A 5,556-nucleotide genomic window follows, 5' to 3' on the forward strand; every position below is an offset into this window, starting at 1 on the left:
AAGCATACCTCGGCCGGAGTGATGGTGTCGAAATATCGGCAGAAGAAGCCGAACGTCTCCCGTGGCCGCCGGGTGCATCTCCCGTCGAAGCGACTCGAGAAGGGAACAGCCGGAGGAGGCTCCGCAACTGGCACAGGGGCAAGCCTAGGAAAGTAGGCGTAAACCCACAACTGCAAAACAGATGTCAGTATGACCATCAGATAAAGCAGGATAAACAGAATAAAGCAGAAATGGCAGAGCCGTGTGTTGTGCAGTGTATTGTGTGCAGTGTACAGTGTGAGCAGTGTACAGTCAGTGTAAAGCAGAATGTATGTGTGTGCCGTGTGTACAGTATACAGCAAGTATGGAGCAGACCACAGTGTGTGCAGTGTACTGAGTACAGAAAGTACGAGACAGGAATGAAAAAGTGGAGAAGAAATGTACCTCCCAAGCCCGCCAGTAACCTCCAAGCAGCTGGCCGCTGCCACGAGAAGCCGAGCTCATATATCCGTACAGGGTGGCCAGAGCAGCGCCGCCCCAATCGTAGTGCAAGATATCCCGGACGTCCACCAGTGCGCTGAGAAGGCAGAGAGGCACGGTGTTCGCCCGGTCGGCGAAGATAGTAGTCCCGAACAAGAACATGAGGAAGCCGCGAGCATACCTCTCCTCGTCCTCTGGGGTCATCTGCACCTCCTCCAAAACGGGCTGGACCCGAAACTGTGTCTCGAACCAGGAGTACCGCACGAAGCCTGGACGAGCTAGTGGTGGCGCCTCCCCCAGTAGATGGACCTGAGCGGCGGTCCACTCATCCATGTCTGTGTCGAAAGGGATCGGATCCCCCCCTACCCCGATGCCTGTGAGCATCGAGAAGTCATAAGGGGTCATCGTCATGTCCCTGCAGCAGAAAAATGGAAAGAATCGGTGGTGTCCCACCACCTCTCCGCCAAAGCAGCAAGGAGAGGCCTGCATGTGGACAGCCTAGAGAGCCCTCGGCAGAAGGTGCCGAAGCCCGCTCGGTCCACGATACGCTGGACCGCATCAGGGAGCTCATCATACCACTCCCGTGCACCAGTATTCCCATACCCGCGAATGGTATGGGAACCCTCCTGCAAACAGACAATGACAATTGCAAGACAACATTCAGAATGCAATTTTGAAAAGACAAATATGGCATGTATGCAAGTTTGTCAGATTCAGGCAAATACCGGGTGCCGGTGTGCTTGCAGTAAAATACGTGTGCTGTGTCAGCGTGTTTGAGTGTTTCAGAACAGATGTGGCATGTATGCAAGTTTAACAGATTCAGACAAATACTGGGTACCAGTGTATGCAGTGAAATACAGTATGTGCCGTGTGTTTGGGTGATTCAGGGCTAGTGCAGTGTGTGTGCATGTGTCGCTCTCAAGCAGATATCAGTTGTATGTATGTTTACAGTCAACTACGGTCTACGGCATATCAGACTTCAGCAATTAGAGAATACAGCTAACTATGGCAGTTTTGTATCCTACATTGCGGAAAGTAAAGCAGAAAGATGAAGAGAATTACCTCGGAAGTGTCGAATGAAAGGTGGGAGGTAGGCTCGCGTAGTAGTAGCTCAGGCGCCGCGTACCTCTCAAAGCTCCGGAACTGACGCAGGCCGTCTGGGGGCAGAACGTGGATCGCCGGCCAGTAGGTCGCCGGGTCGAACGGGCGCTCGCTCAGTGGTAAGAGCTCGACCCCGGGATCCATCTCGTGGTCCGGGGGAGTCCCGCCACGTGGAATGTCGTCCGCCATGAAGAGAGTGATGTGAAAATGGCCAGAAAAGGAAAACCGAGCCGGAATATGAAGAGTCAACTGAAAAGTCAACTCCTGAAAGGGTCGGAAATGGCCGGAAAGGCCGGAATGTGAAAGGGCACGGAAATGAAGAGGAAAGTGAGGGGAACAAACCCCGAAAAGGCGAGAACGCCAAACGAGGCACCGAAACGAGAATGTGATCGGTGGAAAATGTCCGAAACGCGAAGAGGATCGCGAATCCGACGACGAAACGAGCGTAGAACGCGAAGAAATGGACGAAAAAGGAGAGGGAAAAGCTCTAGAGAGAGAGAACAAGGGTTTTCGGCGGTGGAGAAGTGAAGAAATAGGGCTTGAAGCCCTATTTTATAACACCCAAGGTGAAAAGTCAAACTGCCCCGCACCAGCAACTGTTTGCCGGTCGGCAATGTTTTGTGCCGGCCGGCACTTTTTTGTGCCGATAAGATTGTTTTTGTGCCGATGGCCAGCCGGTGGCATCCCCTTTCGGCCGGTGGGGTTCCCACAGCCTTGGTTAGGCCATATGAGAAGTTTGTGGTCTTCATAGCTCAGGAAAGTGCAAGAAAGTGCATCTCCGACGCTCAACCGGCCTCCGTTCTGACCGCGGGCCGTGTCTCCAGTGCGTGGCACTCGAATTCGTACAAGGTGTATCCTTTTTGTATCCTTTTGAATTCAAAAGTTACCCCATGTGTGTTGCACAAGTTCATCACACTACTTCGATGCATTACATCGCGCTGTCGTGCGCCACACATTTGCATTGTTATGCACGTATTACAAGCGTCGCAACACGCACCCCTTTGCATTGTCGTGCACATTTCTCATGCATCATCATTGCATTTCCATCCCGTGCATTGTCATGCATTCCGGAATACGTGCGTTGTCGCGCATTTAAGCCCGTTTACATTCCGTGTGGCGTGCGTGTCACACTAATCGTTGCACTGTTTTGTGCATTTCAAATCGTCGCACTGTTTTGTGCATTGCATTCCGTCGCGCGACTTTGCGCATCTCATTGCATTTTGCATTGTCATGCATATTAATTCTTTATTTGCGTAGACCGCATGTTAATTCTTTACTTGCGTAGACCGCATGCTATTTCTCTCTTTGCGTAGACCGCATGATAATTTCTCTCTTTGCGTAGACCGCATGTTAATTCTTTACTTGCGTAGACCGCATGTTATTTCTCTCTTTGCGTAGACCGCATGATAATTTCTCTCTTTGCGTAGACCGCATGTTAATTCTTTACTTGCGTAGACCGCATGTTATTTCTCTCTTTGCGTAGACCGCATGATAATTTCTCTCTTTGCGTAGACCGCATGTTAATTCTTTACTTGCGTAGACCGCATGTTATTTCTCTCTTTGCGTAGACCGCATGATAATTTCTCTCTTTGCGTAGACCGCATGTTAATTCTTTACTTGCGTAGACCGCATGTTATTTCTCTCTTTGCGTAGACCGCATGATAATTTCTCTCTTTGCGTAGACCGCATGTTAATTCTTTACCTACGTAGACCGCATGTTTGCATATCATTTCCTTACTTGCGTAGACCGCATCTCAATTCTTTACCTGCGTAGACCGCATGTTTTGATTGCGTAGACTGCATGCTTAATTTCATTACCTGCGTAGACCGCATGTTTTGATTGCGTAGACCGCATGTTTAATTTCAATACCTGCGTAGACCGCATGTTTTGATTGCGTAGACCGCATGTTTAATTTCATTACCTGCGTAGACCGCATGTTTTGATTGCGTAGACCGCATGCTTAATTTCATTACCTGCGTAGACCGCATGTTTTGATTGCGTAGACCGTATTTTTAATTTCATTACCTGCGTAGACCGCATGTTTTGCTTGCGTAGACCGCATGCTTGTTAATTCTAATACCTGCGTAGACCGCATGTTTTAATTTCATTACCTGCGTAGACCGCATGTTTTGATTGCGTAGACCGCATGTTTTGATTGCGTAGACCGCATGTTTAAATTTCATTACCTGCGTAGACCGCATGTTTTGATTGCGTAGATCGCATGTTTGTTTAATTTCAATACCTGCGTAGACCGCATGTTTTGATTGCGTAGACCGCATGCTTATTCAAATCTCATTACCTGCGTAGACCGCATGTTTTGATTGCGTAGACCGCATGTTCAATTTCAATACTTGCGTAGACCGCATGTTTTGATTGCGTAGACCGCATGTTTAATTTCAATACCTGCGTAGACCGCATGTTTTGATCGCGTAGACCGCATGTTTAAATTTCATTACCTGCGTAGACCGCATGTTTTGATTGCGTAGACCGCATGTTTAATTTCAATACCTGCGTAGACCGCATGTTTTGATCGCGTAGACCGCATGTTTAAATTTCATTACCTGCGTAGACCGCATGTTTTGATTGCGTAGACCACATGTTTAATTTCAATACCTGCGTAGACCGCATGTTTTGATTGCGTAGATCGCATGTTTGTTTAATTTCAATACCTGCGTAGACCGCATGTTTTGATTGCGTAGACCGCATGCTTATTCAAATCTCATTACCTGCGTAGACCGCATGTTTTGATCGCGTAGACCGCATGTTCAGTTTCATCACCTGCGTGGACCACACGTTTTGATTGCGTAGACCGCATATTTGTTAAACTTCATTATCTGCGTAGATCGCATGCTTATGATCAATTTCGTTGCCTGCGTAGACCGCATGCTCCACGTACCTATTTGTATTTCCACAGCATTGTCATGCTCCCCACTTGCTTTGCGCTGTCACGCATTTCGAGTACACCACATTTGCATTGTCATGCATGTTGCTAACCATATTGCACCTGTTAAGTTTGTTTTCTTTTCAGGCACGATATTGTATGTACGGTTCATTTGCAGCTGGTGCAACCAGACGAGCCGCACAGGTATTGTATCTCCCGAGTGAGACGTATCGAGAATTCCATAATTCTCTTACATCCTTTCTGCATTGTAGTGTAGTTTGGTATGCTAGCTTAAAATTGTCGCATGTTTGCTTCATTACAGCTTCCTTTGCATGATCATAAGTTATGCTCGGCTCTGTGCATTGTCTTGCATTTTGCCCCTGCCTCCGGGCGCATACCTTGTTTGTCTTGCATGTTTGTCTGAGTCTTCGGCCTTGTCAAAAATGGGTCGTCTCTAGGCTTTGACATTCACTCCCGTCATTGTTATGACTTTCGAGTTCTGTCAAAGAGGGGCAACTGTAGACACCCCATTTTTTACCGTCCTCAAGACTTGGACGTCACTGTTTGAACACACGGTGATCTTCCATGTTTGTGTTCGTTTGGAGTTCCCAGAGGCCTCGGCCCGCGCGCCTTGCCTCAGGATCCCCGAACTCGACCATTTAGTGTCTGGTTTTGCACCAAACACTTGCATCTTGCCTTGGAAGGGCAAAATGGGGCTTGTAGACCATCCCCACCCATCACCGGCAGTGGCTAGATGCCACCGGCTGGTTTTTGCTGCCACCGGCAATATTGTTTGCCGGCCGGCACTCTTTGTTGCCGGTCAGCACTATTTGTTGCCGACCGGCACTCTTTTTGGCCAAGATGGCATTTTTGGCCGGCCGATTGCTGTTCATCTGCTTTTGCAGATATTTTTAGACAGCTGTATGGCTTTTGCTCCCCTCCATACACGTGTATGGAGGGATCTCCCTCTTGCAAAGCTTGTCTTGGAAGCTTTACAAGAGGCATATAGAGAGGGTCTCTCTCTAAGGCAAGAGGAGAGCTTTTAGACATTTTAGGGAGAGAAAATACAGAGAGAAGCTCTGGTTTTTCTAGGGTTAGGGTTAGATATACACTT

Source organism: Camellia sinensis, unplaced genomic scaffold (genome assembly GCF_055761805.1).
Source record: "Camellia sinensis isolate YWXY unplaced genomic scaffold, ASM5576180v1 Unanchor1, whole genome shotgun sequence".
Taxonomy (NCBI): Eukaryota; Viridiplantae; Streptophyta; class Magnoliopsida; order Ericales; family Theaceae; genus Camellia; species Camellia sinensis.